The 11,695-nt window shown below is 49.6% G+C and overlaps 1 long non-coding RNA gene across 1 annotated transcript; it reads left to right on the top strand.

Moving 5' to 3' along the window:
* Window positions 1-3,014: 3,014 nt before the first annotated feature.
* Window positions 3,015-9,575, top strand: LOC123604674. Its single transcript, XR_006715422.1, has 3 exons — window positions 3,015-3,164; window positions 4,517-4,644; window positions 9,228-9,575. It is a non-coding gene; the product is annotated as an uncharacterized LOC123604674 (long non-coding RNA).
* The last annotated feature ends 2,120 nt before the right edge of the window (window positions 9,576-11,695 follow it).

The raw sequence follows: 11,695 nt of genomic DNA, 5'->3' as shown, positions 1-11,695 counted from the left end.
TGTCCCTCCCATTGAGTGTAAGCTGGACTTACACTTCGTGACACAACTTTGATGAACAGAAGAAAGCAGTAGAACGGATGGCAGACAATTTTGAATACTAGGTCATGAAAAGCACCTGCTTGCTCATTCCCCTTCAGATCCTTCACTTTGAGAAAAGCCAGATCAGATGTCACAGACACTCAGGAAACCTGTCCAGATGCCCACACGATAGATGGCCTCCTGCCGACACCCGCGTGAATGGGCCATTTCGGAAGTGATACCCCAGCCCCAGTCCATCCCTCAGATAATCCTTCAGATTCTCCCGGAGCCAGAATCACCCAGCCACGTCACTCCTGAATTCCTCACCCAAGGAAACTGTGAGATAATAAGTAATAAGGACAGTCCCTTACCTCTCACCCTACGGATCCACACTGGACACATAGTATGTGATAGAAATAAATCTTCATTATTTCAAACCACCGATATTTGGGGGTGCAGTGTAACCTAGCAATGGCAAACTGAAACACTAGGCTTTACCTCATGTTAAAGTACAAATAAAGCCCATATCCAGAAAACTACCACAAAAGTATTTCTATTTCTTAGGTATCTCAGGAAGGTAATAATAATAATAATAATATTTAGCTCCTTGCTGGACCCTTTCACCACATCTTGAATCTCCTATGTTCATGGAAAAAAGTCCATTTGATGAAAGACCTATTCGTTCCCTGGTTGAGTGCTTCTCCAACTTTAATGGGCATACGATTCACTGGAGAATTTGATGTTATATGTTACCACGTTACGCTCCCCAGAGAATCAGCTTCAGGAGGTCAGGAGGAGAGAGGTTTAGAAATCTGCGGTTTTGGGGCACCTGGGTGGCTCAGTCGGTTGAGTGTCTGACTCGTGATTGCAGCTCAGGTCATGAGCCCATGATCACAAGATGTCGCCCCACTTCGGGTTCGTCGCTGGACGTGAAGCCTGCTTAGGGATCTCTCTCTCTCTCCCTCTGCCCTTCCCCTGCTCATGCTTGCTCGCTTTCTCTCTTTTGAAAGGAAGAAGAAAGAAAGAAAGAAAGAAAGAAAGAAAGAAAGAAAGAAGAAAGAAAGAAAGAAAGAAAGAAGAGAGAAAGAAGAAAGAAAGAAAGAGGAAGGGAGGGAGGGAGGAAGGAAGGAAAGAAAAGAGGGAGGGAGGGAGGAAGGAGAAATCAAACCTGTTTTAATAAGAGCTCCAGTAGATGCTGAGGCAATTGGTCTCAGACCACACTTTGAAAAGTTCTCGGCAATTACATGGTGAACAGCCTGAATAGACACATTGGCTATCAGTGGGGAAAGTGGCGGCAACATCCGCAGCAGTTAAGCGCGCTGTTCTGGCGAGCCTGTTGCACGTTGCTGGACACGTTGCAAGTGCTCTAACTGCTAGTTCTCCTAGCGGCCACTCCAACGCCGCTGCTGTAGTTCTTACACCCAGATTGCACCTCATGGACTCTCTCTGTGTTTCCAAGTTTCCAAACTACATGAAACAAGCAGCATATAAAATGTTCTGCTCCCGATTCCAGGAGCATCTGTGCCATTTCTACATCAAATGCCATCACAAATACATACTAGCAAATGAGGGATAGAAGGGATCCTGAAAGCCATTTAGTCCAATAACACCCCCCCCCCCAGATTGTTCTTAAGAAAGATTAAGAGATGTGAGAACCACCGCCACCCCCCAACCCCCGCCCCGCCGCCCTTCTAGCAAGTGGCCATACCAGGCCTTGAACCCTGTTCTCTCAATTCCCAGCCTTTGGCCCTTTCCTTCCTTAGCAGTAGAGTCCTCACTCTCCTTGGTGTTTGCTCACACATTTGAGAACACCAGGCATTGAGAAAGGCATCGCTTTAATTAACACAGAGGAGGCATGGGCTGGGAAGGTGGGGGGATGAGGAGGGAGTTCCAAGCCATTGCCTATGCCAGGCTCCAAGTTCCAGATGCTGTTTGTCATCAGGGATCATCCACATGACATCTGTCACCGCAACATTGGCTGGAGACCATACCCTGCCTGGCTAACATTTTAGGGGCTGGGAGAGGGGTGGAAGCTTCCTGGAGAGAGACAGTTCTGTGCCTAGATCCACTGGGCATTCATGGAGAAACTGACATGAAAGGCAGGATCGTGTCATGGGAAACTCACCCAGTGGTGATTCAGTTCAGGCTTTAGTTCTGCTACTCACTTGCTGTGTGATCTCGAGCCTTTTCCTTAACCTCTCCGGGCCTCAGTTCCATCAGTTATACTAAAAACAATACATTTGCTATTCTACCTAGTCAACATTAGAAGAAGCCTCAGAAAGAGTCTACTCTAACCCCCTAATTTGACAGACAGGAACTCACTAATTTATTTGCATGAAATCCTAGACACGTGTGAGAAAATAGTGATAATAGCTTGTACATCCTGGTGTCTAAGAATCAAGTTACATGAAGTTAGCCAACCACACACTGCTTCCTAAGAGTCCAGAGGCTGGAGACGTTTTAGTAGCATCCATCTTGGGGTCAACTGGATTCTTGAAGAGGGAAAATGCTCTCAACTCCTTTGTCAAAAGAGTTACAGCAACAGATGTCCTGGAGGGAGACACCCAGAACACAGAATGGGAGCGCGCCCATGCAGAACAGAGGCCTGAGCCCCCGGGGAGTTCTGACACCCAGGCCTGCACACTGAGCTCCAGGGAGAGGCCAGGAGGAAGGCCGTGTCCCGGGGCTGGAGCACGTGCTGGGAGGAAAGGCAGATTAGCGGGCTCTGGAGATCCATCCCAAACGCCCGGAACCCATTGCTGGAGCAGAGCACGGGGCTCCAGAGACATACTGAGCAGGAGATGGTGGGGGCGGGGTGGGGGCTTTGTTTTATTTTTGGATTTTGCTGAATCCAAAGAATTTGGGAAACTGTGGGAACCGTCGTGTTAAACGCAGCCTCTGCCAGGTTGGCGCAGGCCTGTTTCTAAGTAATTCAATCTGAGGCAGGGAGGAGCTGTAAGTGTGCACGCACGCACACACTCGCGCGCTCACGCACGCCCCGCCTGCAGGGGCCAGCGGCGGCAGGAGGCCCGATCTTCCCATGTTGATTCCTGAGAGAGTGGCCAAGGCACATGGGCTCGTGGCCAGGATTCATTCATCCATTCACTCCGGCATTTACTGAGCGCCTACAATGCGTCAGGCACGTGGTAAGCTCCGGGATGCGCCCTGGAGCCCAGAGAGGGGGCCCCTCCCTTCACCAGTCCTCGCATTCCAGGGCTTCGGGGCGATAGGACTGCAGCTTCTTCCCCCCACCTTCTCTTCCCCCGGCCTAAGCAAGTGGAGAAGGGGGTGGAGTGAGACAGAGACTGTTAGGGAAGAAGAGTGAGGGGTAAGGAGACAGGGACAGACACTGCCAGCGGCTTACCCAACAGCCACGCTTACTTCCCACTTTTGTTCTTGTTCAGGAAGTCGTCAGGGTTCCCTTGATCTTGGGGAGGGGAAGACCTTCCCCAGTCCCAGGGGATACATCATTACAGGTGGAAACCAGCCATGGTCAGCTCATTCCCCTGGGCCACAGAAGGGCCTGAGGGTACAGGCATGTGACCCAATTCTGGCTCAGTAGCTGCAAGAACTCTCCTGGGGAGGACTTGCTTTCCCAAAGAAAAAACACAGAGCCCCCTCCCCCTTCTTACCAGCACGTGAATAATGTGCCTGGAGGCGGTGTAGACACTTTGAAAACCATAAGGCAATGCGTCCAGAAGCTAAGATGGCAGGACTGAGAGAAGAGGCCAGCAGTTGCCATCATGAGCCACCCCCCACCCCCCCACCCTGAGCTGGGCCGCTGACCTCTGGACGCTCACTGGCCGAGACTGAAAAATACCAGAAAACCCTATTTGGTGAGGTTGGGGTTTTCTGTTGTTTTTTGGTTTTGTTGGTTTTATTTATTTACTTGTTTATTTAGTTAGTTAGCTTATTTTGAGAGAAAGAGAGAAAGCAGTGTGGGAGGGGGCAGAGAGAGAGGGAAAGAGAGAGAATCCCAAGCAGTCTCCACACCGCCAGCGTGGAGGCCGATGCCGGCCCCAGCCCACCAACCATGGGGTCATGACCTGAGCCCAAGTCAGACGCCTAACCGACTGAATCATCCAGGCGCCCTGTGAAGTTGCGTTTTTTTTTTTAATTGGGTTTCCTGTTGCTAGCAGCTCAGGCCGTTCCAAAATGGTCTGAGAGGCCATGTTACTAATATCATCGTGAGAAAGCCAGGCTGTGGAGGGGAGGTGGATCCCAGTCTCAGGAACGGCCACTGGAAAGAGCCAGGAGGAAGAGCTCTTTTTTAAATAAGATCTCTGGGGCATCTGGGTGGCTCAGTTGGTTGAGCATCAGACTTCAGTTCAGGTCATGATCTCACGGTCTGTGAATTCGAGCCCCACGTCGGGCTCTGTGCTCAGCTCAGAGCCTGGAGCCTGCTTCGGATTCTGTGTTTCTCCCCCTCTCTGCCCCTCCCCCACTCGTGCTCTGTCTCTCTTGCTCTCAAAAATAAACATTAAAAAATTTTTTCAAGTAAGATCTCCTGGGCAGCCTGTGTGCATGGTGGATGACTACCTCTCCTCCCCAGGGGCTCGAACACCAAAACTCCCTTCTGAAGAGGGCTTACTGGATCATCCCAACCCCGATTTCTTGATCTTCAACGTAAGTTGGTACTCTCATGGCACTAAAGGAACCAGTAAAGACTTTCAAATCCGGTGTCTGTGTGTGTGTGTGTGTGTGTGTGTGAGAGAGAGAGAGAGAGAGAGAGGAAGAGAGAGACAGAGAAGCAAAGTTCCTATGTTAAAGTTGCTGTCCCTTTATGTCTGGTAAGAGGGACATTCCTCTGCCTAAGCTTGAATCTGGCTACTCCCTGTGTGGCATTAAGCTACATAACCAGCGTATGCCTCACTTTTCTCATCTGTAAAGTGGTATTATTAAGATAGCCTCTACTTCATAGGGCCATTTTGAGTATTTAAATCAATTCATTTAAAACTCTTAGAACAAGCACCAAGCACGTGGTAAATTCCTCAAGAAATATTAGCTAATATTTTAATACTGTGACTGATTCTGAAATGCATGTGATTCCACATTTTTAACATCTCTGTTACATCTGCATGAAATCACGATGTGTCTTTCAGAGGATGGTGTGTCATACGTGATTGGAAGCATTTTTTCTTTCTCGATGATACACTGACTAATCTTTCTTTTACAATCTGCAACACCTCAGATGCAATTAAATGTGAAATTATCATTGTTTTTGGAGCAGATCTCCTTGTTGTAAAAAGGACGGCTTGCACAGTCCCGCTGGCATAAAGATATGTAAAGCAAGCAGGCACTTCATTGTCACAGAGGTGGGAGTTTTGGAGGCTTGTCCCAGGCCACCCGCCCAATATCCTTTGTGCGACTCAAGTCTTCTGGTGAAGGGATGGGCAGATCTATGCAAGGGACAAGCAGATCCAGATGGAGATTGGTGGGGCTTTTTGGACTCAAAGTTATGCAAACCTCTGAAGCACTGAGATGGTACGATGAGGTCATCTAAACAGAAAAGACATGGAGGGCCGACCAAGAAGGAGTTCTCCAATGGGACAGCAGGGTCGTGACCACAGCGAGAGTGAGAGCTGACCCTGACAAGGGAAGACAAGTTTCTCCAGCCCCTCATTTGGCACAGGTGGATTTAGGGAGGCCTGGGCCTTCGCCACCTCCGGAGGTGCACCTGCACCCCAGAGATCCCCAGTGGGGCTGGGGCTGATGCAAGTAAGCGTTTCGGGAATCACAGCTTATTGTGGGAAGGTAGACACAGGAAAGAGAGAAGGCCATCCCTCCAATGGAGACGCAGGGGCTACAGTCAGTTTCGACTCAAATAACAATAGAAGCAGGGCCTTCTTTTTGGCTCAAGCAGGTGACGCAAATCCTAGGAGCAAAATTATTAGTAATTATATATGACATGATTACTAGCAGCAGCCAACAGGCATCAAGTGCCTACTACATGTGAAACGCTGGACTGTGCACCATGGATACATGGTGGCGCTTACACAGCTGGGAGGTGGCAGCAATGACTCATTTGACAGGCAAGGGAATGAGACTAGAGAGGTCAATTAATTTTTCTATAGTCACAGAGCTGACACGCAGCAGAGTTCAGGTTCAAAGTCAACTTGTCTGACTCCAGAGCCTGGGTTAACCACCATTCATGGTAGGAAGTGGAGTTGTTTCTTCTAATGGCAGTGTTCCAGTTGGTTCCTAACTGCAGGGTCTGGATGGGCGTGCCTTCTCTCTCTGCCAGCAGGAACCCCATCACTGCTCTTTAGCTCAGTACACCTGATCAAGGGCTCACATGGACCGTGGGATCTGCCTCCGTGGCCCCTCCCAGATGGTCCCCCCTCACAGCTTTTTCGTCAGCTCAGACTGCTTCACTGTTCTTGGACACCATAGTATTTCCTCCTAGTTGGGGAGGACAGGAAGTCCAAGACCAAGGTGTCCACAGGGTTATTTCTGGTGAGGACTCTCTTCCTGGTTTGCAGAGGCTGCCTTCTCATTGTTTTCTCACATGATAATGAGGGAGGGAGAGAGAGGAGAGAGAGAGAGAGAGAGAGAGAGAGAGAGAAAGCTTTCTCTACTTACAAGGTCAGATTACATACACTATCTTATTAACCTTCACAATAGTCCAGTACAATGGACGTGATTATCCCCTGGTACAGATGAGGAAACTGAGGCTCAGAGATAAGGCACCTGACTCAAGCTCACAGAGTTAGATGGTGGGCGGAGCCAGAGTTTAAACCCAAGCTCGGACCCAAGTCCATGCTTCTTAGGGTTCACTATGCTCTGTTGGCACCCTGGTGGGGCCCAGGTGGCAGTGCCTCCATGATGATGAGCCAAGGTTTAGAGCCAAATCAAGGTCCTGGACTCAGGAGCAGCCCTGAGGACCAAGAGGCTGTCGGGAGGGACAGAATGCAGAAAGGAAAGAGAGAAAGGAGACAAATCTTGATGACTTCCCACCATTGTCACTGTCTCACTTGGGGAGTTCAGTTGTGTCCTTTTTACCTAGGGCACCAGGGCCATTTTTTTCCCCCTTTACCTTCAAGCTCTTCATCTACAGGTAGACTAGCCTTGCAGACAAGCACCGACCCTGCCAGCCCACCCTCCCCTTGGGCTGTGGAGGAAATGAACTTGTTGCTCCAGAGTCCTCACCCGGTAGAATCACCGTGCAGCCCGGAGGCACTGGGCTGAGGGTCAGGCTGATAACGCTGTTGTCTGGAGCCCTGAGCAAGGCAAAAAAGAAGCCAGCCTACAGGAGAAAGGTGAAGGCGCTGGCCCTGGCCCAAGAATGACGGAGGCCCCTGGCTCCTGCTGCCCCGTCTCTGTTTCCCTGGCTGAGGAACAATAAGGAGGCGCTGTCAGGAAGTGACATTAAAACGCCATTCCCCTTATACCTCCTTCAGCCCCTGGCAAGAGGAGGTTCCCGGAGGGAATATTTTTAGTTTGACAAATGAAAGCCTGGGACCGAGGACAGGAGGGATTAAGGGAGCTCTTCTCTGACACTCCTGGAGACGGGGAGATGATGAGTCAGATACAGAGGGCTTAGGCACGACTTCTCAAGACATTCCTCAAGCATGAGCACAAGCCGGCAGCTTGAATTCCTCCTGCCGGCAGCCAGCCTGCACTCGGGGAGGAGGGGCCGCCGGGGAGCAGAGCCTCTCCTCCCGCTTCCCTTCCCCGGGCACATTGTTGGACAGCAGCTTCGGAGATCAAAGCCGCCGCCTGTGCCGCTTTCCGGAATCGGGAGTCAGGAGACCTGGATTCGAATCCAGGCTTCCCCACTGGCTGGCTAGGATGGGGTGGGGGGGGGATGTCCTCATTTCTCCTTCTATGCCTCAGTTTCCTCGTCTGCAAATCGGAAGTGTTGTAATGCCTCAGAATGATTATTATAAGGCAGGACCTTTGAAAACAAACACTGAGAATGTATGGTGCTGGAGAGACCTGGTTTTCCTGTATTACTCCTAGCAACCCATATGCAGATGCAATCGAAACCTCCCATCGTCAAACAGACCAACCACTCATCAAGTGCTGTGCTTCCTAAGCCAGCCTTGTGCTAACTCTCCCTTGTTTAACCTTCTTAACACTCCCAGGGGCAGAGCTCATCACCTGCGTTTTATAGATAAGGAAACTGAGGCTCAGACAGGTGGTGTGGCTTCCTAAGGTCACAGAGCTAACCAGGGGTAGATTGGCATTAGAATCTGACACTCCTGGACTCTGCAGCCCAGGTCCCAAATCCCTGCTCCAGTGACACCCTGGCTGGGCCTGTATCTGGCGGAAGAACATGTCTTATCAGAAGCCACAAGTGACGGTAAGATCAAGGCAGTGCTCCAGGCGAGGCGCCAATCAGGGAGCCAGAGGGGAGGAACAGGCTGCCAGCAGGAGGAGAAGGGCCAGAGGAGACAGAGACTGGAGTCCAGAGCTGGGGCTCAGACGCCAAGCACAGGTTGGAGGAGCAGAGCAGCCACCAGGCTAGAGCCCGGGCCCCTGGCATCTGTCCACAGTGGTCTCCAAAGCACTCGGGGTCATGCGCTGGGAGGTCAGGTGCACTGAGAAGTCAGAATCTGCTCATTTAGTTGGAAAAGGGAATGAGGCCGCCGATGGTCGGTAGAGAGGCGTATTTCTCACTTTCCAAACAGCTGGCTTGGGTGGGTGCTCCCGGGACTCAGCGCCCAGTCACTAAGTGAATTCCACCCGAGGTATGTAGAGCCATGATGAGCAACCCACCAGCAGGCCCACGTTGCCCATGCACTTGAATTTCATTGGCCCACGATGGAATTTCAGGATGAATAGTAAAAGGCCATCATCGATGAGTGCTGCTTCTCAGAAATGCCAAGAGTGATCATTCCATTGCTAAAATCAGCATTTTTTCACTTATTAGCATCTTCCTTTTAAGTAGGTGATCTAAGTCCTGAGAATTCACTGTTTATCCTCTCATGGACTATAATAGGGCTATTTTTTAATGTTTTTTTTATTTTAGAGAGAGAGAGACAGACAGACAGACAGACAGAGCATGAGCGGGGGAGGGGCAGAGAGAGAAGGAGACACAGAATCTGAAGCAGGCTCCAGGCTCCGAACTGTCAGCCCAGAGCCCCACGCAGAGAGGCCCAACCAACTGAGCCACCCACGCTCCCCTGAGAGCTATTTTCTTTAAAACAGAAAACACAAGGTGGCCCATAAGTTTGGTTATTTGTTTTTCTTTAATGTGCCCTCAGGAATCAAGGAAAGAGAGAATGAGGAAGGAACAACAGAGAGAGAGAGGCCACCGCTCACACCGCAAACTCACGGGAAGGATTCCGCACTGCCAGTGACACCAAGCCAAGGTTCAAGAGACTTCTAGCAGCACCTCTCTTGGCGCCCTGGCTGATACACCATGCAATCAACCATGTCTCCATTTTTGCATCAGCCACTGAAAATGCTCAGAACTGATTTTGCATCTTTCCTACGAGCCACAGGACCTTTGGCCAAGTCACTTAAACTCCATGAGCCTAAATCTCCGCGTGGGGTTAATTACCACCTGTCTCTTAGGGTAGCTGTGGAAATAAAATGAAAGATTATGATATCATTTATTAAGCATATATATTAATTATTGAGTACCTATTATGTGCCCGGCACATGCCTTATTTATTTATTTATTTAATATGTTTATAAATATTTTATATATACTTCATATATACTTATGTATTTATATCATCCCATATATATTTTTTATATTTATGTATTTTTATATATAACATATATGTGTGTGTTTGAGAGTTGTTTGTGGGAAGGAGTTGTAATTCACCTCAATATCATGGAGCAGAGCAGGTAAAAAAATAATAATAATAATAATAATAACGAAATGAAGACTTAATTTACTCTTCCTGGACTCCACAACAACGCTGGTGTGTGTTTCAGGCAAACTTCGTTGGCTGCAAGATCATAAAATCTCTTAAACACTAAGATTGCAAGGGGTGGGTGTAGGAGAAGTGGGTGCTGGAAGGACGTCAGTGGGGACAGAGGGGTCTTATTGAGGTGCGAAGATGGGCTTCACAGGACTGGGGAGGAGAAACCATCACAAAGCCAGAGTACTTGCCAGAACTGTGGCTTTGTCCTCCTTAGAGAGCCCTGTCCAGCTCTCACAGAGGTGTGTAGTCCCATAGGCACAAGCTGTACCCTAGCTCCCAGCTGGCCTGCCCTCTCCTTCCATTCTGTGTGCCTCTTCTCCTTCCAGTGACCTCTGTGCACTTTGCCACCTTCTCTGTATGTCACAGGCTGACAGCTTCAACCTCCTGTCCCATCTGCCTCATTGTCTCACTATTTCCAAGGTCAAATTCCCCAAGGAGGAAATCCGACTGAGCCAACTCCTCCACTTTCTCCAAGATGGACTCTGATTCCATCGATTTCCACCTCTGGTAGATCCCGTGGAGCTGAAGGCTTGGGATAGGGGACAGGGCACAAAACACATCAGCCACTTACTTGGCTGCCCCTTGAGCAGAGACATGGTTGTCATGTCATGGCTGGACACTCGGACACTTTCCAGTTAACTTCCTCCTGTGGCCTCAGACTATAGATTACTCTTTACCCACAGTTTCTAGAGTTAGGAAGACTGGGATCTGAATCCCAGCCCTACCACAAACCAGCTGCTCTGTTTTGAATAAGGATCCTCTCAGACCCTTGGATTCTTGTTCTATAAAAGGTGATCCTAATAGTACCCACTTCATTGGGTTGTGATGCCACACAAATAGGATAATTAGGACAGAGCCTGAAACATAGTAAACCCTTAGCACCTGCAAGTTGTTCTTGCTACGCTGCTATTACTATTCAGAGTTGGATGGAACTGGCTCATATCTCATTTCTTTCCCTCGAGAAAGCTTCTTTCCTCTCCTAGCCTCAATTTCTCCATCTACATCACAGGGCATCTAAGCCCTGCCTCACAGGGCTGGTACAAGGAGTCAACATGTCAGAAATGTAGACATCTCAAGCAGTACTTGGTAGACACTAGATATTGTTCCCTTTCTCTCCCTCGTTCTTTAGGTGGGTGTTCCTTGAATGTTTTCCCAAGAAGCCAGTGTCCTCCCTATATCATACCTCTAGAAGCATCCCATAAAGGCTTAACCCTTAAGGCCTAGACCCAACCAGTGGCTAAAAACTCATCCTCAAGACTCCATAACACAATAGAGCAGACCAGAATCATGGAGGCCAACTGGTTTCATAATTTACGGATGGAGACACTGAGGCCCAAAGACAAGAGGTGATAGGCCCATGTGAAAGACTAACCAACCCAGAAGGAAGATTCTGCCTTTCCTGTCCAGTGCTTATGCCACATTTCATTTGCCCTCAGTAGATATTTCTATGTGGGGTTCCCTTTTTTGCTAGTCATCAAGCATGTCTGTGCACCCAGAACCATCTCTGTGAAGGATTAAAGGCAAGAGCCTTGAGACAAGCTGGAAGGGGAAGAGACAACACCCTGGACCCCGCAGGAGGGTGGCAACAGCAGACCCACAGCATGGCCCCTGGCAGAGCAAGGCTCTGGCTTATTAGCCATAACAAGAGTGACTTGGGGGGTGGGGGGGCAGGGGTTATTAGGGAAGGGAGCCTCCGAGCCATGACCTCATGAGAATGGCGGGCGTCTGGGGGCCTTGAAAGTGAAAGGGGATTAGGCCAGTGCTCTAGGGCTGGGCCATCCAACCCCAAGGGCCCA

This window comes from Leopardus geoffroyi, chromosome E1 (genome assembly GCF_018350155.1).
Source record: "Leopardus geoffroyi isolate Oge1 chromosome E1, O.geoffroyi_Oge1_pat1.0, whole genome shotgun sequence".
In the NCBI taxonomy this organism is placed as follows: Eukaryota; Metazoa; Chordata; class Mammalia; order Carnivora; family Felidae; genus Leopardus; species Leopardus geoffroyi.
The sequence above is the reverse complement of the archived record's forward strand: the minus strand, read 5'-3'. Positions and strand labels throughout refer to the sequence as shown.